General features: G+C 39.8%; 1 long non-coding RNA gene across 1 annotated transcript; it reads left to right on the forward strand.

Moving 5' to 3' along the window:
* LOC142172890 (uncharacterized) lies at positions 1–27,494 on the forward strand. The gene is made up of 2 exons (XR_012702007.1): positions 1–887; positions 27,248–27,494. It is a non-coding gene; the product is annotated as an uncharacterized LOC142172890 (long non-coding RNA).
* The last annotated feature ends 169 nt before the right edge of the window (positions 27,495–27,663 follow it).

The following is a 27,663-nucleotide window of genomic DNA, read 5'->3' on the forward strand; positions in this document are numbered from 1 at the left end:
TTTTGTAGTTTTTGTAGTCTTTGGCCCAATTTCAAGGCCCAATAATACCAAACCCATACCCCCTTAACCTAAAAAACTTTCTATATAACTTAAAACCAGTATAAAAATCCCTAGACCTACACAGACCTAGACCCTAAGAATCAACGCCGTTCAACATCAGAAACTGCCATCCCCTCCCTGAACCTGAACATCGATTCTTCTTCAACAAAGATCGAAAAATGCCCAAGTATGAGCATCAGCTTCTTCAGCGTTTGAACACACGAGAATACCCCCCCCCCCCCACCCCCACCGTTCTGCTTCTTCTTCAACCTTCCAATGACCCCTCCTCTCCAAAAACACAGCAGCAACAACCACTAAGCCCGCCTGAAATCCATCTCCTCTCCATCGTTACTGTCATCGCCTCACAGCCGAAATCCGGCGAAAAGACACTAGTAGCAAAAAGCTTAAAATCAGCCGCAAAGAACAAGAACAGAACGCTCTCCTCCATCTCCAATATCCAATGACACCCATCCTCTTCACCACCAAGCCAGCCGTCGACCACCTTGACCACCACTCCGATGCCTCGCTCACGAACAGACCCTTCCCCCTAGTTTGCCTTTTCTTCTTTTCCTATCCATCATCTCAAAACAAATTCCTTCAATCTCTCATCCATAATACGCACGCAGATACACATAAAAACTGATGAGGAAAAGTTGGAAAGAAATTCCGAGATCTAAGAAAACTGGAAAAAAGTCGCAAATTGCTTCTGTCATCTTCCTTGACTCTGATTTTCATTTCATTGCTTGGTCTTGGGTTTGTTTGAAAGCAGAAGGGAGGACTATTGTGTAGGGTTCTATTTCATCCGTGGCTATTTTTTTTCAGATCTAAGATCTATTTGCTGCTACTAGGTATGTCAAAATCCGCTTGGAGCTCCCTTTGAATGTGCAAATAAAGATTTAAAGGATTGTTTGATTCCATGGTTATGTTTAAATTAATGAACTCTTTGGTTTTGTTTGTTTGGATATGTTTTTGTTTGGAATCTTGTTTTATTTTCTTAGTTCTTTAATAAATATGTACTATTGGTCTCTACTATATTATGCTTTTGTATTGTGATATTCCTTTTTGGTTTTGATGAAGATTCTAAATTTGATTAGTGAATAATTTGTAGAAATTAATCTTTTCGCTAGGAAAATATGTGGGCAAGTAAGAAAGTGTACTGTTTTTTGGCCTGTTTGGTTTGAATTATTTTGGAAATTTATTCTTAGAGAAATGTTTAAAATATAATCAATTCAATGAAGTAATGATTTTATTTGCTCAATATCTTTTGGACATTAACAAGACACTAATTCTGATTGTGATATGAGATATGTTTTGAAACAGGTAAATTGATCCAAACCAAAAATACCCATATAGTAAACAAACATTGTAGCTTGCTTTAGGCGTGCATTAAATCTATCATCCTGATTGTGGACACGTTCGCGTGACATAATTACGATTTTAAAAAACAAAATCGGAGTATGCGTTCGCGCAACTTCAACTAAATTTTCTTAATAATAATAATAAAGCATTATTAATTGTGGACACGTTTGTGTGACATGATTTTTGACGCGCCAAACAAATGGGTGCACGTACGCGTGACCTGTTTCAAGATAATTTCCTAATTAAAAGAGGCAAATGCATATATGTTCTAAAATCAGTAATCAAACAACTTAAATTAGCCAAGTATGATCAAAGCGATCGTGCTAGAACCACAGAACTCGGGAGTGCCTAACACCTTCTCTCGGGTTAACAGAATTCCTTACCCGGATTTCTGTGTTTCGCAGACATTAATACAGAGTCAAATTTCCTCGATTCGGGATTCTAAACCGGTGACTTGGGACACCATAAATTATCCCAAGTGGTGACTCTGAATCTAATAAAAAATCCCGTTTTGATTGTCACTTAAATTGGAAAAAGCTCCTTTATACCATCCTGGGGGTAGTAAAAAGGAGGTGTGATAGCCTTCTTTGTCTTGCTTCTTTTTCTTGTTGAAACTTGTATTTATCTTCTTAATCTCTCATTGTCTTTTACCATAAAGATGGATAGACATTCTTGCCTTAAGGCTTCTTATCCAGAAGCTTGCATATTTTAGTACACCCATGATCTGCTAAGGATCTTACATTTACTTGTCGTAGGAATCTTACAAAAATCTAATTTCTCTGACTCAGCTCTTCCACAACTATCTCTCTTTCCAGTCCTTCTTTCCGGATATAGGTATCGTCTTATTATGAATAAAAAAAGAATTTTGAAATTTAAATAATTATAAGTGAGGTCTACCACACTATCTAGAGTAAGAAGAAAGACTGACAATCCTAAATGCCCTGAAGCCTCCTGCTAATAATGCGGTTCACAACACACCCATAAACAAGACTCTACTAGACATGGCTTGTAGACTCCCAAGGACAGAACTGCTCTGATACCACTTTTGTCACGACCTAAACTGATGGGTCGCGATGGGCACCCGGTACCTTACTCAACTGAGTACCAATGTGATGTATCTTTCTTATTACATCATCATATACGCGTGACATACGGGCCTAATAAGCCAACATGATCATTTATAACTCAAAACATAGGCCGATAAGGCCGTATAATCTTTCACGTACACGACATATGTCTACAAGCCTCTAAGAGTACATAAATGTCATAAAGTTCGGGACAGAGTCCCGCCATACCAAACAATACACGTCTAAATCATGCCAACCAAACAAGCAACTCCGAAGCAAAATGGAGCTCACCAACATCTTCCGCTGAGCTGATAGCCTACTTGGAGGGCTCTCGACCTGTCTATCGGGACCTGCCAACATATAACGCAGCATCCCCAGGGAAAAGGGACGTCAGTATGAAAAATATACCGAGTATGTAAGGCATATAAATAAGTACATAACAGACATGGAAGAAATATAGAGTAATCGACTCAACCTGTAAATCTGGATAACTCTATAAATCATGAAATACTTTTAGCGTCATGCATATGCGTATGAATGTCATGTCATGCATAGGTACATGTTTCATAACATCATCAGCCTCTAAGGGCATCCCATCATATCATATCGGCCACTGTGGGCAAAATCATCAACGTATACCAGCTGATCAGGTAGTGGTGCATATATAACGCCATAACCTTTTCCCATATCCCATATACATATAATATACATATATATATATATACATACATATATATATATATATATATATATATATATATATATATATATATATATATATATATATATATATATATATATAATGTCATATGATCACGAGTTAATGTACATGAATGCAATGCATGAAAGTACGTTAATAAAATCTTTTGGAATGTCATAAGATCATTTTGCCTTTGAGTAATATCATAAAATAAACTCTTTTCAACTTTCGTATTTTTCTGAGACCCATGAACAAACGATAGAATAATATGACACATGAGGAATCAATAATATAAGCATCTCCAATATTTTTATGAATAGTGTCATGTATGGAAATTGTGCATTTGCACGTTTTATTTATATCGTATGGATCATACCAAAAGAAAGAAGGGATGACCTTAACATACACGAACTAATTCTCTTTTGCGAAAACACGTAACGGCGGATCGAAGTAGAAAAATAAATCTGTATGTTATCCTTGAGAAAGTTTGTACTGGGCTTTCTTTGAATTAGCATTTCATGTTGGACTTTGTAGCATTTCAGAGAACTTCACGTTTGGATATTGCAATATTCCAGAGAGTCTCACGTTTTGGATTTTCAAAGACTCTCACATTTAGGACTTTGTAAACTCTCAAAGACTCACATTTTTGGACTTGTAAACTTGTACAAAGTCTTATATTTAAGGACATTGTAACCTTTTATGTTGGACATAGTTAATTTTCTTTAATAGTGTTGGAAGATGGTCCTTTTTTTTAAAGTGAGTGGGCCCCACTTTGATAGCTTAGTTGGCCACTAATCCCTTCATATTATTGCCACATTTCATGTGAAATTAGTATTCATTAGGTTACACATATATGGCTTCCACATTTTGGGGGGGGAGGATTAATCTTATCCAAATATATCTCCAATTAATTGAGTAATGTCCCGTTTTCCGGTAATTAATGAATTACTCGCAAAATTGTAAATTATTCCCACTTACTTGAAATATTACCCACTTTTCACATACCTTATACACCTTACTATTATGGTTATGTTGTACCCTGTATGGTACTAGTCCATAAATACCGAGTATTTTAGCTCGAGCCGTATTATATCCTAACATGCCAAACTTGGATGAAAATTCATTTTCTTTGACTCGCTCTCCCTTTCACCTTTACTAATCACTTGTGAAATACAATAATCCTTATAATCTCCAAATAATCTTTTACTTGGACCGATGTCAATTACCTTATGACAAATTTAACGTACAATATTACAGGGTGCAACACCGTCGTAACTTAATACTACAAAGCGTGACCTCATCGTAATGTAATACTGCCGGGTGCAACACTGTCGTAACTTGATACTGCAAAGCGTAACATCACCGTAATGTAATACTGCTGGGTGCAATACTGTCATAACTTAATACTGCGAAGTGTAACATCATCGTAATGTAATACTGCAAGGCATAACATCATCATAATATATTACTACAAAGGGTAACATCATCGTAATATATTACTGCAGAGCATAACATCAATGTAATACTACGGGGCATAACAGATAATGTTTGTATTTTTTATAAAAACATATCAAATATTGCTTGATTTATTTTACCATTGTTTTAAAATGTTTTATGAACCGCCGATTATCATGTTGATTAAATTGTTTGCTTGCCTAATGGTATCGTTTGGGCTCCATCACAGTCTATTGTGGGTACTAGGTCGTGACAGTTTGGTATCAGAGCACTAGGTTCACTTAGGTCTTACAAGTCATGAGCAAGTCTAGTAGAGTCTTACGGATCGGTACAAAGATATATGTACATATATTCAAGAGGCTTTGAGGCGGTTACGAGAACTTCCCTCTCTTTATTCCTTATCGTGCAATTTAATTTCAGTTGAAGCTTATGTCTTCAGTTCCTTCCTACTCATGCGTACACGATGTCGAGCAATCGATATCAGTTGGGCACCGACGAGTTGTGGAGATGCTACAGATGTGGTGCAGGATACTTTTCCCTACGTATGCGGGTAGGCTACTATCATCACCTTGTGGAGGGGTGTTCAGTCGTTTCATTCTAGTTTTGGTGTTGCCCACGAGTTCAGGGCTATTCATGGTGTATTGTGATATTTTCTATTTGTTATCACGCAGTGTTGGTATAAATGGTAGGTTTTCTACTTATGTGTTGTGGTAGTGAATGCTTCAGAAGGAGGATTATTCGGTTTGTGACTAGAAGATTCAGTATTTAATTTTAGCACAGGAGAGTCAATTGAGCTATGGATGTTCAAGCTTGGGTTGACGGAGTAGCGAGATTTGATATCTCCGAACATAGTGGAATTCTTGTTTGTGTTGTGGTGTCATCGTCCTCGTTTGAACACATTAAGGTTTGTCGGTATGATGGTCTTAATTTGTTTTCTTTGGGGTTAGGTTTTGCAAAGTGGTACCTTATTGGAGATGACAGTGTATTGCGACTTTAGGGTCGAATCGGTGTTCCTTGTGTTGATGGTTCGAGGGAGATGATCCTTGAGGTGGTTTATATACTTAGGAAGTTCGAATGTGATGAGAAGAGTTTGCTTGGAATGTAGAGGAAAGTGAATGCTTGAATATCGTTTTGGGATGCAATATGGCTTTGAGTTTTACACATATTGTTGCACCTTAAGTTGATGTTAAATGGAATGGACGAACTCTTACAGCTAGTAGGCGAGTGTGGACTTCGGAGGATTGGCTGATTTCATAGTGGTTATAACCATGGAAATGTCATTGGAATATATAGATATGAGGCTACACAGGTGGACTATCCCCTATGTTACATCAGGGGTTGCATGATTTCTGATGAAGTTCCCATGAAAAGTTTTACCTTCTATCCAACAGGAGGCATATACTGCAATGTGGGCCTGGATCGTCTGAGGAAGATGGCACGACCGTCATGAAGTTGAGTGTATATTGGGGCTGACAATTCGGGTTATGCCATTATTTATGCAACATGAGCTTACGAGAATTCAGCTGGGCAATTGTGCGAGATCGTGGTAACTGAGAAGGAGAAGTTATTGTGGGTTCTTAGGTTATGTGATTGTGGGTTAAAGATAAGTGGGGAGCCAACGGTTGATGATTAGGTCACATGGTCATGTGTTTTTATAATTTCTAGATTTCGTAACATTGGCGGATTAGTTATGACTTGAGAGGAGTACATTAGGGGCAACTCGAGCAAGGAACTTGATGGAGGTGTGTTACTCGAGCAAATGTGAAGCCTGCCAACCCAATATCCCCTTCGAAAATGCGATATAAATTTTGCAAATGCGGTTCTCGCAAATGCAAACTGATGCTCGCATTTGTAATAAATACTGCACCAATACACCAATAGCTGTGATTCAAGTCCAATCCAATCCGAAACACATCTAAAACTCACCTGAGCCACCAAGACTCCACTCCAAACATCCACACAAGTAAAAAAATATTATACGAACTTGATCGCGCCTTAAAAATACCAAAATAACATCCTGAGCCATGAATCAGACACCAAAACACATAGAATTCACAATAAAACTCAAGAATCACTAAAATCACAACCAAGCGTCCTATTCTTATCTAACCAACTCGGAATGACGCCGAACTTTGCTGACAAGTTCCAAATGAAAAAACAGACCTGTTCTAAGTCGAGAAACAAAAATCCAAACCCGATAGCCAAAAAGTCAAACCATGGTCAAATTTAGAAAATTTCTAAACCTTCAAATTGTCAACTTTTGAATAAATAAATAAAAATAACTTAGGAACCTCCGAATCCAATTTCGGGCATACGCCTAAGTCCAAAATCACCATACAAACCTATTGGAACCATCAAAACACTATTTTAGGGTCATTTTCACAAATATCAAACCTCGATCAATATTTCCAACTTAAGCTTCCATATAAGAACCAATTGATCCAAATCAATCCAAGACCTCCCCAAAACAAAACCAACCATCCTTGCAAGTCATAAAATGAAAAATTTACATACGGGAAGCTTCAAAAAAGGATACGAGACTTAAATATATGAAACGACTGGTTAGGTCTTTACTGTCTCCCCTTCGTAAACAAGCGTTCGTCCTCGAACGAGTATAGAGACATGCCTGAAGTGCCAAAAAGATAAGATAATGCCTCCGCATATCATTCTCGGTCTCTCAAGTAGCCTCCTCGACTTGACCTCTCCATTAAACCTTCACCAATGTAATGTTTTTTGACCTCAACTTCCGGACCTGCCTGTCCAAAATATCCACTGACTCCTCAATAAAGGTCAAATAATTGTCCAATTGTACCAGCTGAAATCTAACACATGTGATACATCGCTATAATACTTTTAGAGCATGGAAATATGGAATACCAGGTGAAATTTTTATAAACTGGGTCACAAAGCAAATCTGTAGGCCACCTCACCCATTCTCTCAAGAAACTCAAAAGGACTAATATATCGAGGGCTAAACTTTCCCCTTCTTCCCAAACCTCATCACACCCTTCATGGGTGAAACTCTGAGCAGAACCCTCTCACCCCCCGTGAATGCCATATGACGAGCCCTCCTATTAGCATAAATCTTCTGCTCGGACTGCGTTGTATGAAGCCGATCCTGAATCAATTTCACCTTCTCCAAAGCATCACTAACCAAATTAGTGCCCAATAACCTAGCCTCTCCAGGCTCAAACTAACTAACTAGAGAATGACATTGCCTCCCATATAAGACCTCGTATGGAGCTATTGGATGCTAGGCTTATAGTTGTTGTTGTAGGAGAACTCTCATAGTGGTAGAAAATGATCCTATGAACCCCCAAAATTAATAACGCACGCACGTAACATGTCCTCCAAAATTTGAAGAGTGCGCTCGGACTGCCTGTCTATCTGTGGATGAAATGATGTACTCAGCTCGATCTGTGTGCCTAACTCACGCAGCACGACTCTCCAAAAATATAATGTGAACCGCGTGCCTCGATCTGAGATGATAGATACCAGCACACTATGAAAACAAATAGTGTCACTAAGATAAATCCGAGCCAACTACTTTAAAGAGTTGGTAGTCATAATTAAAGCATCGTCCACCACATTCACCTTTCCAAGATAATAAAGAATGGTAATACCATAGTCCTTTAGCAGCTCTAAGCACCTATGTCGCCTCAGGTTCTGATCCTTTTGCTTGAATAAGTGTTGTAGACTCCTATGACATGTGACCACCTCACATGACACGTCGTAAAGATAGTGGCTCCGAATCATCAATGCATGAATAATGGCTACCAACTCCAAATTATGCACTGGTAGTTCTTCTCATGGGGATTCAACTGACGCAAAGAATATGCGACCACTCTATCCTACTGCATCAACACACCCCATTGTCAATCCGTGAAGCATAAAAATAAATTGTATAAGAACTCGATGCTGAAGGCAAAACCAAAACTAGAGTTGTAGTAATGGCAGTATTGAGCTTTTGAAGCTCTTCTTACACTCGTTAGACCACCTAAATGGGGCACCCTTCTGAGTCAATCTAGTCAAAGGAGCTGCGATAGATGAAAAACCCTCCACAATTTGGCAATAATACCCAACTTAGCCTAGAAAACTTCAGATCTCAATAGTGGTAGAAGGTCGGTGCTAACTCTTGACTGCCTCCACCTACTTCGGATCCACCTTAATCCCCTCACTGGACACCAAGTGTCCCAAGAATACCACTTAATTAAGCCAACACTCGCACTTGGGGAATTTGACATATAGATTCTTCTCCCTCAAAGTCTAGAGCACGATCCTTAAGCGATGCTCATGATCCTCCCAGCTATGAGAACCACTATATCATCAATGAACACGATGATGAAAAAATCAAGATATGTCTGGAACATGTTGTTCATCAAGAGTATAAAGGCTGCTGAGGCATTGGTCAGCCCAAAAGCCATCATCAAAAACTCATAATGGTCATCGCGGGTCCTGAAAGCCGACTTTGGAATATCTGAAGTCCGAATCTTCAACTTACGGTTCCTCAATCTCAAGTCAATCTTCGAGAATACCCTAGCACCCTGAAGCTGGTTAAACAAATAATCAATATGTGGTAGTGGGTACTTGTTCTTGACTGTAACCTTGTTCTGCTGGCATGTACTCAATACACATCCTTATGTTATCTTTCTTCTTCACAAATAGAACTGGAGCACCCCAAGGTGAAATATTTGGTCTGATGAAATCCTTATCAAGCAACTCATGAAGTTGTTCCTTTAATTTCTTCAATTCCATTTGTGCCATGCGATATGGTGGAGTAGAGATGGGCTAAGTGACCGACACCAAGTTAATACCAAAATCAATATCCCTATTGGATGGCATGCTCGGTAGGTCTGTTGGAAATACATCTGGTAACTCTCTCACTACCGGAACTGACTCAACGATAGGAGTATCAACACTAATATCCCTCAAAGAAGGCCAAATATTTTAAGCACCCCTTCTTAACCATCCGTTGTTCCTTCAAAAAAGACACCACCCTACTAGGATCATGTCCCAATGAACCTCTTCATTCCAAGCCCGATATAGCCAATGTCATGGTCTTAGCATGATATTTAAGAATAACGTGATAGGGTGACAACCAATCAATATCCAAAATTACATCAAAATCCACCTTATTGAGTAACAAAAGGTCCACCCTAGTCTTGTAACCCCCGATATTGACCAAATTGGAACAATAGACACGATCTACCATAATAGAATCTCCAACAGGAATAGGTAGACACATAAACATGAGTACACAATGAATCACGAGACATATCCAAATATAAAGCAAAATAGGATGACACATACGAATAAGTGGAACCTGGATCAAACAAAATTGATGCATCTCTATAACAAACTAGAAAAATATGTTTTATGACAGCATTTGATACAATAGCCTCAATCCTACGGGCCTGGCCTCCCCCTCTAGGACGCCCTCTATAAGATGCACTGGAAGATGGCTGTTCGAAATGAGTACTTTGGGGTCCTTGAATAGCTAGAGCACTCTGAGTAACCTGAAGTGCAGACTGAACTAGTAGACTGATGAAGCCTCTGCCATGAAGAGTTGATACTGCTGAGCGGGTACCACTAAAACATCCAAAATTATGAGGCCTATTTGCGTGCCTATCCTTTCTCTCTTGATCACGGATACTTTCCAAACTCCCAGCGATCTTCACAAACTGCTAAAATGAAGTATGAGTCTCAAACTCTTGTGCCATGCCAAATCTAAGGCCATACCTAAGTCCCTCAATGAATCTGTAGACTCTCTCTCTAACAATGGAAACCAAAGTAGGTGCATGAAGAGATAGCTCACTGAACCTCATAGCATGCAAGGACACAGTCATAGTCCTCAGACGCAACTACTCAAACTCGGCATGCAACACATCCATGTGGGTCTATAGAATAAATTCCCTCAAAAATAGATCAGTAAATTGATCCTAAGTAAATGGCGTTGCTCCAGCTAACCTACTCTCCTCGTAAGCTTGCCACCATCTATATGCTGACTTCATCAATTAGAAAGTGGTAAGGTCGACCCACTCACCTCCACTATGCCCATAGTGCATAAAATATGGTGACACTGGTCCAAAAATATATGTGCATCCTGAGAAGTTGCACCATTGAAAGAGGGAGGAAAATACTTCTTGAACCTCTCTAGCCTCTTCTGCTCCTCCTCTGACGCTACTGGCCTGACCTCAGGCTAAACCGCTATAGCACCCAGAGCCTGATCAACATGAGCCCGTTGCTATTGAGTACGGGCAGCGACAGTCTAAGCTCTTCCGCTAGCCTGAGAATTAGCTTGTGTAACTAGGATCAATTGCTAAAGTCTCCTAAAGCAAAGGGGTAGCGACATGCGCCTCGAGTTCATGCTCCCTAGCCGGAGCTACTGGTGGCTCCTCAACTGCAGCTCTAGCATGGCCCTTTGCTGCAACATGTGTTTCCTCGTCTGCCTCAGCCTTTGCCATGCCCTCTAGTAACACCGGTACTGGGGACAACATTATTAGTAACTGAAGCTCATGTCCTCACCATCTCTGAGATAATAGAAAGACAAAGGCTCAGATTCCGAAATCAACAAATTTGCACAACAAGGAATGAAAGAAGTAGAATTTCCTAATAGTTCTTTAGCCTCAAGAAGATAAGTACAGATGTCTTCGTACTAATATGCAAGGCTCTACTAGACTTGCTTATGACTCGTAGATTTTATAAACTTAGAGCTCTGATACCAACTTGTCATAATCCAAAATCCCACCTTGAGGATCGTGATGGTACCTAATTTCTAGGACTAGGTAAACTATCACATAGACAGATCAACAGAATCAAACAATGACTTAAATATTAAGAAAGCTGAAAGTGCTAAAACATTAATCGAAAGCGGAATACAACAGTCACACAAATCCCAAAACCCAGTAATATTGAGTCATAAGCTCTATAGAGAGTGTAAGCATATGATTTTTGCCCTGTATGAGAATTACTCCCAAAAAAAAATTCAAAATAAAACAATTTTCCTTTGTGTGCAATTTTTGGAATTTTCGTGACATTTTTTTGATAATTATTTGTATTTTTTCCTGTGCGTGTTAATGTATTAAATTAATAAAAAAAATATAAAAATATGTCGCATTTGCATTTGATATTTAATATAGTTTGTTTTACAAAATGAAAAAATCATAAAAATAATGTATGTTGCATTTTTAGCATTTAATGTCCAAATTGTGTGATTTTATCGTTAATCGATATTTAATTGTGTGATAATTATTATTAGGAGTTAATTAAGTATTTTAAGATAATTTTGGTTTTTATAATTTAATTTTAGCATTTTAGTTTTATTAATAAGTAAAAGAAAAGAGAGCAAAAAATATAAGGAAAATCGGATTGGGCCACTTTCTAATTCAAATCAACAATGACCCAAATCAAATAAAATGCCACCGGGTCGACTCGACCCAGTCCATAACCCCAAAGACCCAACCCCTTTCTTCATTTTTCATTTTTCTTGCATTTTCCTAACCCTAAACCTAACAAACACTACCCGCCTCCCCCCTCTCTTCTTCTCCAAACTCCAAACCTTAGCCAACCATGGCTGCCCCCCACAGCAACACACACACACACACAGCAACACACACACACAACAACACATACACAACACGTACACACATACACAGCCCTCGTCATCAACACCCCTCGAACCCCAATCCGCCATGGCTGCTGCCTTTTCTTCTTCGTCAAGCTCTAGCAGCCATCGCGCGAGCTGCCAGGCTTCACCTTCTTCGTCGTCGTCACGTCGCCGGAAAACCTTCGTCGAGACCCAGATCCACCAAGCCAGCCCGTCACCTTGCTGCTTCTTTATCGTCTTCGACCAAACGACCTTACTGTGTCATCACTGCTGCTGCCCGTCATCCATGGCTGCTCCAGCAGCGTCGCTGCTGCTGCTCTGTCCAGCCAGTAGCACGCCACTGCTACGTTCAGCTGCTTCTTCGTTGGTCGTCTTCGTCGTCGAGTTATTTTGGTGCGATAATTGTTTTCGAGCAGATTTGTTTCCGTTCGAGTTCGTCGTTATTCCAATCCGGTTAGTTGGTTTAAGTTTCATTTCTGTCCGTATTTTGTTTGATATTTTCGGATCCAAAATTAGTATAAGTTTGATTCTTTTCTTGTTCATTATTTTCACTTTGATTATTTCTTCAGTTTGTTTTTATTCATTTATTCTTGTTTAGTTTTAATATAGAAATGTATTAGTCAATTGAATCCTTTAACTTGTTTGTAAAATTGTTAGATTTAGTTTGAGGTGCCATTGATTATTGAGTTTAGTGATTTGAATTTGTTTAGTTGTTCCGTTTAAGTTAAATTCGAATTTGAATAAATTTGTTTGTTATTGTTGTTGAATCTGAAAGTAGGTTTGTTGTTAAAAAATATTGTTTAGTCAAAATAATTCCGGTTGTTTCTTTGTTGTTCATCATTTAGTTTGAATTTTTTGATTGAATTTGATTAAAAATTGGTTATAGTTGCTATATTTTGGTTAATTGATTTAGGTGAATTGGTTATAGTTGATGGGGGTTGAACGGTAATTTTACTAATTTTAGAGGGGTATTTTTGGAATTGAAAATTTGAGCAATTATTTATTTTGAGTGCTCCGCACATAAAAGCGGTTAAAAGTCAAAATTCGCACATATGTTCAACATGTATTATATCAGATAACCAAGCCGAATATAATAGTTGAGCGACCGTTCTAAAACCACGGAACTCGGGAATGCCTAACACCTTCTCCCGGGTTAACAGAATTCCTTATCCGGATTTCTGGTGCGCAGTCTGTTAAACAGAGTTAATATTTTCCTCGATTTGGGATTCAACCGGTGACTTGGAACACCATAAATCTCCCAAGTGGCGACTCTGAAATAAATAAATAAATTCCATTTCGATTGTCCTTTAATTGGAAAAAACTCCCTTCCGCGCCCCTTGCGGGCGGCGCGGGCGAAAAAGGAGGTGTGAGAGCTCTGGTGACTCTACTGGGGAACGAACCCAGAATCTCTGGTTAAGGGTTCAGAATTCTAGCTTGAATGAATTGTTATATTTGGCTTTATTATTATCTGATCTTATTACATGTTTTGGCCTAAATGTGCAAAATGATGCCTTTTACTGCTTTGATATTATTTGAACTGTACATATAAACTGTGCCGAAACCTTCTTTTCTTACCTCCGGGGATGTGCTTACTGGTTGAGACTCCCTATTCTGTTAGTGTCATACCCTAAATAAAAGAGGCTCGAAAAGTTTCTAAGCCGGCTGGCCTTTTGGTTCCCGGAAAGGAGCTCCTTCCTCAACTCGAGTTGTCCGCTCGGGTACACTGTCTAGAACATATACCCAGGTTGAACCTAGAATAACTTGACTTCATGCCGGATCCCTAGTAGGAACGTTTATTTGCATCATGTTGCATTTGACTTAGGGGACTCAACACAGGGGTTGGGTCCGTCTAGGACAAGCAACCTGAAATGAAAAAAGACCATCCTGCTGCATTTTGTTTGTATTGCACATTTATTTGCTTCAGATCTGCATGCTGACCGGCTTCTGAAATCGGGAATTTTTGAAAAATTGTGGAAAAAAAAAATAGCAGTGTAGGGAGATAACTACTCATTTTTAGAAAAATAAAACCAATGTCCAAGTAGTGTCGAAACCCTGCCGAAATTTTGAAAAATGGAAAAAAAAAATTGTTTTTTTTGGTTTGATTTATTTGAAAAATAAAAGAAAGGAGTCTTGTTTACAAGTTTAGTTTATGTTGGCGAACTACACCGGTTTGATTCTCACAGGGGGTGAGATACCTAGGCAACCCTCATCGGGTCCAACCTCCCCTTTTGTAAAAATAGCAACAAAAAAAATGTGTCAAAAATGTGGAGTCAGAGATTAGACTCATGAAAATGGGAGGCAAGGGTTAGCCTTATACAAATATGGAGTCAGGGATTAGACTCATGCAGATATGGAGTCAAAGATTAGACTCATGCAAGCATAGAGTCAGAGATTAGACTCATGCAAATGGGAGGCAAAGGTTAGCCTTATGCAAATATGGAGTGAGGGATTAGACTCATGCAGATATGGAGCCCAGGATTAGACTCATGCAAGTATGGAGTCAAGGATTAGACTCATGCAAACATGGAGTCAGAGATTAGACTCATGCAAATGGGAGGCAAGGGTTAGCCTTATGCAAAATATGGAGTCAGGAATTAGACTCATGCAAATATGGAGCCCAGGATTAGACTCATGCAAATATGGGGGACAGGGATTAGTCCCATGCAAATGTGAAGTCCAGGATTAGACTTATACAAATATGGAGGACAAGGATTAGTCCCATGCAAATGTGGGGGACAGGGATTAGTCCCATGTAAAGACCGAATAACAGATAAGGGTAGTGTATGTCTTAGCTGGAGATATGTTCAGTGTCTGATGGCCGGATGGATGGTTAATTTGTTTTGTGTATACATGTTTTGTGAATGCCACCGTTACGTTAAATGTGTTTGTGTTCAGAGAAAAATCATAAGTTTTATGAGGGGAGGTTGGTTCTTACTTCGTCTGCCGGCCTTGCTCTGCTCCGCTCTGAAAGCCCCCTTTGAGTTTCCCTAGGTAGCGCTTGACTGTTATAGAAATAGAATTTTTGAAAAATATGCAATCATTGATAAAAATAGAATTGTTTTGGAAGCGTATTGATATATCAAGTAATTTTTGATGAACCAACGACTATGACACATTTCAAAGGCATTGCAGCTCTCTTATGGAACCTCAAAATTTTGCCCCAGTTTGGTAGATGATTTTTAACTGTTTGCAGATGGCGGAACCTGCTGAATCTTCTTCGGAATTTTGAGAATCCTTCTCAAAATTCTGCCCCAATTCTTGACTAATTACTGACTTTTCTGACGCATGTCGAATCTTCTTCGGAATTTTGAGAATCCTTCTCAAAATTCTGCCCCAGTTCTTGACTAATTACTGACTTTTCTGACGCATGTCGGCGATGGCTGGACTTGCTCCGGAATTTTGAGGACCCTCCTCAAAATTCTTCCCCAGTTTCTGATTTTAGGGGAAATGAAAATTTTATTATGATATGACCGTAACCCATAAGGCTGCCTACGCGTCCCCTCGTAAACCGGAATCAGGTCAAGCGTAGTTCAATTACATCAGAAAAGAAATGTGAAATAATCTAGGCATAGTATCTCTTGACTGCGTCTGAATTGATTAGTTTTGGCCAGATTTCTCCATCCATTTCTGCAAGTATGAGTGCTCCTCCTGTCAGGACCTTGTGAACCATGTACGGACCTTGCCAGTTGGGAGAGAATTTCCCTTTGGCTTCATCTTGATGCGGGAAGATTTTCTTCAATACCAGCTGCCCTGGTGCAAACTGTCTTGGTTTGACTCTTTTGTTGAAAGCTCTAGACATTCTGTTCTAGTAAAGTTGGCCATGACGTACTGTGTTCATCCTCTTTCCATCTATAAGGGCCAATTGTTCATAGCGGCTCATTATCCACTCTGCATCGCTGAGTTCAACTTCTTGTATGATTTTCAAAGAAGGAATTTCCACCTCGGCTGAGATGACAGCCTCGGTACCATAAACCAGCATGTAAGGGGTTGCCCCGGTGGACGAGCGAACTATGGTGCGGTACCCTAACAGAGCAAAGGGTAACTTCTCATTCCACTGCTTGTGATTCTCTACCATCTTCCTCAGTATCTTCTTAATGTTTTTGTTGGCGGCTTCTACGGCTCCATTCATCTGAGGTCTGTAGGCGGTGGAATTCTTGTGCTTGATTTTGAAAGTTTCACATATAGCTTTCCTCAGATCACTATTGAGGTTGGCGAAATTGTCAGTAACAATGGACTCAGGAACTCCGAATCGGCAGATAATACGATCCTTGACAAAATCTGCGATGTTCCCGAAAGGGACGTCGGAAGGCTAACTTTGCATAAACGGCCACCTTAGGTCATTTTTTTAGTTTTTCGACCGTTGACCCACACAGCCTTAGAATCTTCGTCCCCGAGGCGCTGAAGGGCCGTGTTTGCAAATATTTGGTTTTCTATTTTTGAAAAGAAAAAAAACAAGAAAAAGAGTCATAAATAAGTCGGTGGTGCTGTTTTTGCCAAAAATAGCCGAATATTCTCGAAAGAGGCACCGGAAGGCTGACTTTGCATAAACAGCCACCTTTGGGTCATTATTTTAGATTTTGGCCAATTGACCCACACAGCCTTAAAATCTTCGCCGCCAAGGTGTCGAAAGGCTGTCTTTGCAAAACCTGGCCTTTTTATTTTAATTTGAAGAAAAAAAAGGAGTCAGTGGTCAAGTAAATACCGCTTAGATTTTTAGTCAAAATAAGCCATTCCAGCTTTGGAGATTTATTAAACCGTTCTTGCCGAGATAGCCTTAGAGTATCTTTCAGTTGTCGAAAGGCTATTTTCGTAAAAGAACGGACTAGTTTGTAGTGTCATAAAATAATCCTCCACGCCTCAAATTCATGTGAAATTTGGAAGGGGCCATGTTTGCAATAATAACCGTTTGGTTGCATTTGTCAAACAGAGAAAGGAAGCCGGCCATTCGTTTTTGAGTTTGTAAATCTTTTTATTAGAATATGCGGGTTGTTTGATTTTCGAGTTTGTAGGTCATCTTTAAACCTTTGAAACCCAGTTTGTTTTATTATGAAAATTGAAAATTCCCAAAAAAAAATGTTTCATTATTGTTACCTTTCATTTAATCCGAACTACGCAAGGTCTGATTCATGCGGCGACATGATACGTAGGCAATCTACATAAGGTTCAACCACCGCTAAAAAAAAGTGAATAAAAGAAAAGAAAAAAGAGAGAGAGAAAAAGAAAAAAAAGAAAAAAAGAGGGAATGGAGGGTTTCCAAAACACTTGAAAAAGGCACAAATAAAACAAGCCGGGAAGATGCATGTGATAGGAGCAAAAACATGTTAGAAATGGTTAACTGCCTAAGAACATTGCATCCCCCAACGTGCAATTGCAATATTTGTTAAAACTCTAACGCTAACAAGTTTGTTGATTGTCCAATTCCAAACAGTTAGTTGTTAAAACGTACTGGCACCATACCATTATCAAATAAGATAAAAAGGGCCTATACCAGGAAGTATGACTGGCTCAGAAAATAGTGTTGAGTCGGAAAAGACGGCACATCAGATGCTGAAGGAGGCGATGGCCAATATGGAAAAAATGAGATTGGAAATAAATGAAATGTAGCTAGCCATGGCTAAGGTGCAAAAGGGGCCCGAACCACCTGTCACTCCTACTCCCCCACCGGGACACACGCCGGAATACCCTTCCCCCGGCCCTTCAACAAGCTTCCCAAGCTACCACTACTATCAGGGGAGAGATGCCTATGATCCTCAAGCTCCGCCACCCAATCAGAACCCCCCACCACCAAATGTTCCTGTCTTTGTGGCACCTCCTCCAGCCACATTACAAAGATCGTCTAGTGAACCACTGTTCCAAGTTCGCGACACCCAATATTTTCCTCCTGAACCCACTTTTAAAGCTCCTGAGCCATACACATATACACCCAAATTTGGGATCCCAGAGAAAGCTGAGAAACCGGTTAAGAATACAAAACACGAGGAGGTGATTCGAAAGGTCAAATGCCTGGAGCAATCCTTCAGGAACATGCACGGGTTAGGCCACCAGGTGAGTGTGGCCTACAAGGATCTATGCCATTTCCCTGATGTCCAATTGCCAGCAGGGTTCAAGATGCCCAAGTTCGATTTATACGAAGGGAATGGCGATCCTATGGCACATCTACGGGGTTTTTTTAGCAAGATGAGAGGAGTTGGTGGCAAAGACGAGCTGTTGATAGCTTACTTTGGCCAAAGCCTAAGTGGGTCAGCACTGGAGTGGTATACAAGACAAGATCCGAGCAGGTGGTACACCTGGGATGATCTGGCACAGGCTTTCGCAGGACACTTCCAATACAACCTTGAGATAGTCCCTGACCGTCTCACATTGCTAAAGTTTGAGAAGAAGCCCGGGGAAAGCTTCCGGGAATTTTGGTTCCGGTGGAGAGAATAGGCAGCCAGAGTTGATCCTCCAATGAGGGAAAACGAAATAATGGACTATTTTCTGCAAATTCTAGAGCCAACGTACTTTGGTCACTTGGTGACGTCAGTTGGCAAATCCTTCAATGAAGTAATGAAAATGGGAGTTATGATAGAAGAGGGACTTAAGTCCAATAAGATCCTGAGTTACTCGGCAATCAAGGCAACGACTCAAGCCATTCAAAGCGGCACGGGAGTTGCGCTTGGAAAGAAAAAGAGAGAAGAGGTCGCGACAATAGAGGCAGGCAATTGGTCTAGATCGAGAGGTCCTTCCCCTCGCTACCTACCTAGACCCCATTACCTAAACTACCCTCACACTCCAAATTACCCTCCACAACCCTACTTCCTGCCACAAGAACCACACTTCTCCATACACCAAGTCCAGACATACACTCAGCCTCCGGCCCGCCCGCAATGGCGCGCGTTGGCTCCCCAAAACACATATCCACCTCCACAAAATACATACCCACCTCCACAAAACACCTATCCGCCACCAAGGGCCTACAGGAACCCTCCAGGGGCAGGTTTCCGGGAAAATCAGGCTTTCAGAAATGAAAGAATATAGAGAACATTCACTGAGTTGGGAGAAACCTATACTGCCGTGTTCCACAAATTAAGGCAGTTAGGCTTGTTGAGTCCTGTTGAGCCCAGATTGCCAAATCCCCTTCCCAAAAATATGGACCACTTGGTAAGTTGTGAGTATTGTTCGGGGCTCCTGAACATGATACCGAGAAGTGTTGGAAGTTGAAACATGCAGTGCAAAATCTTATTGACACCAACAAGATTGAGGTTCAAACACCAGAGGCACCCAACATCAATCAAAACTCGTTGCCAGTGCACCATGAGGCCCACATAATCGAATTAGTGCACGAAGGAGGGAAACCTAAAACACCCTCACAAACGATAATGATGATTCGTACCAGTCCAATCGAAAAGTCGACCAGTGGAAAGGTAGTGGTACAGTAGGGAAAGGTAGATGACAAACCAGTTATGGTGATGGGGGAAGGGTCCAGCAAGGCAGATGTGCAGTTTGTGGGGCTGAAAGCAAAAATCAACAATTGAATGGCTACTCATCTTCCTATCCGAAGGGAGTCTTGGTAGTGGACTTTGATTTTCTTTCTTGTTGTCTGGATTATTCCAAGGTTGTAATCCAGATTTCTTTTTGTGCTCGCCAAAGTGTGAAACCTTGCTATCCCGTATTTTAATAAGTGAAAGTTTTTTTCTTCATTCCTTATTTTGTTTTAATTTTTCTTCTTCTTTTTCTCTTCTGAACAGTTCTCTTTATACTGGTTTTAATGACATGGCATGCACGACGGATCTTCAACCTAGTCTAAAAAATCAATCTGATTTCGAACTTATAGTACAAGATTGTGATGATGAGTCGGAATACGATGAGGATGAAGCCTTCGAAGAAATTAACAAAGAGTTGAGCCAATTTGAAAAAAACCAACTCAAATGACACGGAAGTCGTCAATCTAGGGGATGCGGATGATATCAGGGAAGCTAAGATAAGCGTCCACATTGAACCAAACATCAGGGAAGAACTAATCAAAGCACTTATTGAATTCAAAAACATTTTGCATAGTCATACGACGACATGCCGGGTTTAAGCACCAATCTAGTGGTTCACAAATTGCCCACTGACCCGGCATTTCCTCCTGTCGAGCAAAATTGAGGAAGTTCAAAACCGACATGAGTGTGAAGATTAAGGAAGAAGTAACCAAATAGCTGAATGCTAAGGTTATTCGGGTCGCTTTATATCCTGATTGGTTGGCTAATGTGGTGCCAGGGCCAAAAAAGATGGAAAAATCAGGGTGTGTGTTGATTATCGCAATCTGAACAAAGCAAGCCCAATGGCGCTTTATGTTTAACAGATATCGAAGGGAAATGCATCGACATGGCTATCAATTCTGACGCAATTAAGAGATATTATGTATGATTTCTTGTAATTGTAATTGTTGTTTGTTTGTACTTAGCATTTATCGGAGAATGAAGTGACAGAGGCAATTCTTTTTTTTATCCAAACACTTTATCCTTTGCTTCCCCTTTTGAGCCTTATTTATTCTTTCATATCCCTCTTTTTGGAATCAGTAATGAAAATGAAAGAAAAAGAAAAAAAATGATAATAAAGACAAAAGAAAAGTCACAAGAAAAAAAAAACAAAGGAATTGGGAACTACGTTTGACCTGATTCCTCAAAGAAGGATACGTAGGCGCCTCACGGCTCGGTCATAGTGTAACAAAAAAATAAAAATCCCCAAGCAAGAAAACTGGGGCAGAAGTTGTGTTTATAATTTTGGGAAAGAAAGTTTGATTCCAAGAGTTATAATGTTTTACCCATCAAAATTATTTTTGAGCTTTTTTTTAATACCCCTTTTCCTTTTAGCCATACCCAAAAATACATATTGATGTCCAAGAAAAAAGACCTCCCGATCAGTCTCCGAGAAGTGCCAAGTCATACAAATGGAAGTCGGGAATAACACTCTGATCCCAAGCAGACATGGGGATCATGAGCTGGAAATGAATTGATAGCTGAAAGAATCCCCAGTAGAGAGAGACATATCGACAGCACTCCAATCCCCAGCTGAAAAATAAAATAAAATGAGAGAGTCTTATCGGTGAAACCTTCACAGACATCATAAGGCGACGAAAGATGAGAGAAATAAAACGAGAGAGTCTTATCGGTGAAAACCTTCACAGGCACCATAAGACAACGGGAGTTGAGAGAAACGAGAGAGTCTTATTAGTGAAAACCCCTCGAAGGGCACTATGAGGCGACAAGACAAGATTGGCGGGAAGGATCCGCATTTGGCAAAGAGTTGAGTGCCTGTTTATCCCCAGCAACATGAGGCCGTCTGAAAGGTTGATTGATACAAATAGACTGGGTTGATTAATCCGGAATGTGCGACATGATCGTTGGGATCAGTTATATCATTCGGATAAGTTCTTTTCTTTCCTTTCCCCCAGCATTTGTTCAGAAAGACTTCTTCTTTTTCTATTTTTTGAGATCATCACTTTTTCATTTCTTGGTTTAAAGACTTTACCTCCCCAGCAGTTTGTTTTTGAAAAGGATTTTCAGAGCTTACTACCAGTTGCCAAAATGATGCAAAGCAAAATGCGAATAGGACAGGCCAAAGATAAGGCGATAAAGCGAAAAGAAGTTGGTCGCAAGACCAAATGATGAATGGGTCTAGATCCTAAGAGGACCAAATTTCTAGGGGAAGTTGGAGAAAAACAGGAAAACAATGGTTGAGAAAATTGTGGACCTAATTCCAAGAGGGCCCCAGCAGATCATCGAGATGTAGGAGCACCCCCAACAGATTTTCGACCAAGTTCCGAGAGAGTCGGACAATACAGAGTGGGGAAGGAAGAAAAGGAAAATTCATCCCTAGCAAAATAATCCCCAACAAGTTTTGATAGCGTAATGAAACACAGAGCGGGGAAGGGAGAAAGGGAAAAACCATCCCCAGCAGGAGTGGCACGACCACTCACCATGTTTTAAAACTAACAAATTTTCTTTGATTTGAAGCAGGAAAAGGAAATCTTATTAACGGTGAAAAACATGCCACAAGGAAAAGCACCAAAACTGGGGCAGAAAATTTTCTGCCATTGTCGAAAATTTTCCCGGAGGAACGAGGAAATCAATTCAAGTTTTAAGGGATATCAAGACAGCACGATTTTAAGAAAAAGAGTTGGAGGTAAGACAATTTCAAGTTTTGAAGATGGGTCTATCCGCCCTCGAAAAGGATATTTTGGGTTCGTCCGCCCTCGAATAGGATATTTTGGGTTCGTCCGCCCTCGAATAGGATATTTTGGGTTCGTCCGCCCTCGAATAGGATATTTTGGGTTCGTCCGCCCTCGAATAGGATATTTTGGGTTCGTCCGCCCTCGAATAGGATATTTTGGGTTCGTCCGCCCTCGAATAGGATATTTTGGGTTCGTCCGCCCTCGAATAGGATATTTTGGGTTCGTCCGCCCTCGAATAGGATATTTTGGGTTCGTCCGCCCTCGAATAGGATATTTTGGGTTCGTCCGCCCTCGAATAGGATATTTTGGGTTCGTCCGCCCTCGAATAGGATATTTTGGGTTCGTCCGCCCTCGAATAGGATATTTTGGGTTCGTCCGCCCTCGAATAGGATATTTTGGGTTCGTCCGCCCTCGAATAGGATATTTTGGGTTCGTCCGCCCTCGAATAGGATATTTTGGGTTCGTCCGCCCTCGAATAGGATATTTTGGGTTCGTCCGCCCTCGAATAGGATATTTTGGGTTCGTCCGCCCTCGAATAGGATATTTTGGGTTCGTCCGCCCTCGAATAGGATATTTTGGGTTCGTCCGCCCTCGAATAGGATATTTTGGGTTCGTCCGCCCTCGAATAGGATATTTTGGGTTCGTCCGCCCTCGAATAGGATATTTTGGGTTCGTCCGCCCTCGAATAGGATATTTTGGGTTCGTCCGCCCTCGAATAGGATATTTTGGGTTCATCCGCCCCCGAATAGGATATTTTGGGTTCATCCGCCCTCGAATAGGATATTCTGGGTCTATCCGCCCTCGAACAGGATATTGAATTTAATCCTTTCTCCAAAGGACGTTTAATTTATTTCGACCCGAGTGGTCCTGCTTGTATGAACATTGCCAAAACATATTCCAATGGCAATTTATTTTCAAAGTTGTTGATGAGGTCAGGAGCCCTCCTGAAGAGAGGAATGGCGATTTATTTTCAAAATTGTTGATGAGGTCAGGAGCCCGCCTGAAGAGATGAATGGAAATTTATTTTCAAAGTTGTGGTTGAGGGCTCCTGAGCCCGCCTGAAGAGAGGCATGGCAATTTATTTTCAAAGTCATTATTGAGGTCAGGAGCCCGCCTGAAGAGAGGAATGACAATTTATTTTGAAAATCATTATTGAGGTCAGGAGCCCGCCTGAAGAGAGGAATGTCGATTTATTTTCAAAATTGTTTTTGAGGTCAGGAGCCCACTTGAAGAGAGGAATGGCAATTTATTCTCAAAGTTGTTGATGAGGTCAGGAGCCCGACTGAAGAGAAGAAAGTCGATTTATTTTAAAAGTTGTTGATGAGGTCAGGAGACCGCCTGAAGAGAGGAAAGGCGATTTATTTTCAAATTTGTTTTTGAGGTCAGGAGCCCGCCTGAAGAGAGGAAAGGCGATTTATTTTCAAAGTTGTTTATGAGGTCAGGAGCCCGCCTGAAGAGAGGAATGACAATTTATTTTCAAAGTTGTTAATGAGGTCAGGAGCCCGCGTGAAGAAAGGAAAGACGATTTATTTTCAAAGTTGTGGTTATGGTCAGGAGCCCCCCTGAAGAACAAAATGGCGTTTTATTTTAAAAGCTTTTGAGGTCAGGATCCCCCCCTGAAGAAAAGAATGGCGATTTATTTTTTAAAAGTGGTTGAGGTCAGGAGCCCCCCCTGAAGAACAGAATGACGATTTATTTTTCAAAGTTGTTGGTTGAAGTTGGGAGCCCGCCCATATAATAGAGGAATACATTTCAAGTCAGTAAAGCAGAAGAATCCAACCGGAATCCCCAGTGGGAAACAACAAGAATCCCCAGCAGAGGAAGGAAGTCCAAGACTCAATGGAAAAATAATGCGAAAAGGAAATAAGCAGTTCGAGATCGGCAGTCAAGGGAGAATACAAGACAAATCGGAAGTAAAGAAATACCAGAGGAGTCACCGATACATCAAAGCAACAAGAGACACAAGAGCATGATCTAGATAAGATTTTGTAATTCATAGACTATGGTCTAGTCTAGCTTCTTGTTTTCTTTTAGCATGGTGTAATAAGGAGATCAGCAAGCAGTAAAAATAGCATGCAACAGCAGTAACATTTCAGTCCCATGGTAGTCCCAGCTACCAAAACTTCCCGAACTACATTAACCTGATTCCCTTTTAGCTAGGGATATGTAGGAAACCTTTGAAGCAAAGGTTCGGTTAAATTTTTTTCAAAAAATGCTTCACACGGAGTACTCAGATGGGCAGAAAATCACTCACTTTATTTTTGCACAAAAACTCTTCGTGTCTTCGGACAAAGAGGGGCAGCTGTAAGCACGTGATTTTTGCCCTGTATGAGAATTACTCCCACAAAAACAAAAAAAAATTCAAAATAAAACAAGTTTCTTTGTGCGCAATTTTTGGAATTTTCGTGACATTTTTTTTATAATTATTTGAATTTTTGCCTGTGCGTGTTAATGTGTTAAATTAATAAAAAAAATATAAAAATATGTCGCATTTGCATTTGATATTTAATATAGTTTGTTTTACAAAATGAAAAAATCATAAAAATAATGTACGTTGCATTTTTAGCATTTAATGTCCAAATTGTGTGATTTTATCGTTAATCGATATTTAATTGTGTGATAATTATTATTAGGAGTTAATTAAGTATTTTAAGATAATTTTGGTTTTTATAATTTAATTTTAGCATTTTAGTTTTATTAATAAGTAAAAGAAAAGAGAGCAAAAAAATATAAGGAAAATCGGATTGGGCCACTTTCTAATTCAAATCAACACTGACCCAAATCAAATAAAATTCCACCGGGTCGACTCGACCCAGTCCATAACCCCAAAGACCCAACCCCTTTCTTCATTTTTCTTGCATTTTCCTAACCCTAAACCTAACAAACACTACCCGCTTCCCCCCTCTCTTCTTCTCCAAACTCCAAACCTTAGCCAACCATGGCTGCCCCCCACAGCAACACACACACACACACAGCAACACACACACACACACACAACAACAACACATACACAACACGTACACACATACATAGCCCTCGTCATCAACACCCCTCGAACCCCAATCTGCCATGGCTGCTGCCTTTTGTTCTTCGTCAAGCTCTAGCAGCCATCGCGCGAGCTGCCAGGCTTCACCTTCTTCGTCGTCGTCACGTTGCCGGAAAACCTTCGTCGAGACCCAGCTCCACCAAGCCAGCCCATCACCTTGCTGCTTCTTCATCGTCTTCGACCAAATGACCCTACTGTGTCATCACTGCTGCTGCCCGTCGTCCATGGCTGCTCCAGCAGCGTCGCTGCTGCTGCTTCGTCCAGCTAGTAGCACGCCACTGCTACGTCAGCTGCTTCTTCGTTGGTTGTCTTTGTCGTCGAGTTATTTTGGTGCGATAATTGTTTCCGGGCAGATTTGTTTTCGTTCGAGTTCGTCGTTGTTCCAATCCGGTTAGTTGGTTTAAGTTTCATTTCTGTCCGTATTTTGTTTGATATTTTCGGATCCGAAATTAGTATAAGTTTGATTCTTTTCTTGTTCATTATTTTCACTTTGATTATTTCTTCAGTTTGTTTTTATTCATTTATTCTTGTACTTTGATTATTTCTTCAGTTTGTTTTTATTCATTTGTTCTTGTTTAGTTTTAATATAGAAATGTATTAGTCAATTGAATCATTTACCTTGTTTGTAAAATTGTTAGATTTAGTTTGAGGTGCCATTGATTATTGAGTTTAGTGATTTGAATCTGTTTAGTTGTTCCGTTTATGTTTAATTCGAATTTGAATAAATTTGTTTGTTATTGTTGTTGAATCTGAAAGTAGGTTTGTTGTTAAAAGATATTGTTTCGTCAAAATAATTCCAGTTATTTCTTTGTTGTTCATCATTTAGTTTGAATTTTTTGATTGAATTTGATTAAAAATTGGTTATAGTTGCTATATTTTGGTTAATTGATTTAGGTGAATTGGTTATAGCTGATGGGGGTTGAACGGTAATTTTACTAATTTCAGAGGGGTATTTTTGGAATTGAAAATTTGAGCAATTATTTATTTTGAGTGCTTCGCCCACTATTATTTAAATAATATTAAAATAATATGTAGTGGGGGACAAGACCTAATGGTGGGGAATTTTTATATTGTTTAATATAGTGGGGGACAAAACATGCGGTAGTGGGGCAATAAGTGATGTGTTAATACATTGTTTAATATAGTGGGGGACAAAACATGCGGTAGTGGGGCAATAAGTGATGTGTTAATACATTGTTTAATATAGTGGGGGACAAAACATTAGGTAGTGGGAAATAAAAGGGGGATGGGTAGAAGATCGTGAGATTTAATTTTTAAAATGCTGAAAGTTGGTATTAAATAGAGGGGATGGACACAAAAGAGAAGGGGGGGATATTGAAAAGAGAGGGAATTCCAAAAATATTAAGACTTCCAAAATAATAGAGAGAAGAATTCCGAAAAATATTGAAAGGGGATAGAGGATTGGCTGAATATTGAGAAACCATTTCGAAGGAGAGTCGAAAGAGAGAGTAGTATACACCCGATATACAATCTGCATACACTGGATGTACAGAGGGGTCAGGATTTAAGGGTTAAACATTAACTGGTTTTTCAATTTAAAAAAAAAAAGATTCACTTTGTTTCTGCCCGTTGATTGTTGTTGGTGTTTCTGGATTTTCATTTGGTTTGTTCCTTGAGTTTGGTTGGTTATTTGCTACTACTTCATTGGTTATTGCTGGATTTCTGCTCGATTTTTAAAATCTGTTGCTGGGTGTTGTTGTTGTTGTATGCTACTGCATTCCTGCTGATCTTCCTTTTCTTTTGCTTTCAATACCAGGTACACAACTGACACGGTGGTTACTGTAAACTGAAACATGAAGCATGAATATGAAATGAAGAGTTGAAGTTCTGAATTTATCTTAGTTATATTCTGAATTTTATTTGTATATGTACATTATTTAGCTTCCTAATATCAGAATGATGTAGTTGTTTAATATATATAATGGAACATCTGATAGTAGCTTAGTGGACGAATTGTCTATGTATTGCTAAAAAATAAATAAACGGTGTAGTAACTCTGTCCAGTTAGTTCGTTATTGTTGGATGATTATCATGTCTCAAAAAGCATGTTAGCTGATTTAGACTATTTTTAAACATTCAACAGTTAGCTCATTAAACGAATAAACCGTTTCGGAACTTGTAGGAATATTGTTTAGCTAGATACTATTGGTTAATTTCAGCATGTAAATGGTT

This window comes from Nicotiana tabacum, chromosome 18, assembly GCF_000715075.1.
Source record: "Nicotiana tabacum cultivar K326 chromosome 18, ASM71507v2, whole genome shotgun sequence".
In the NCBI taxonomy this organism is placed as follows: Eukaryota; Viridiplantae; Streptophyta; class Magnoliopsida; order Solanales; family Solanaceae; genus Nicotiana; species Nicotiana tabacum.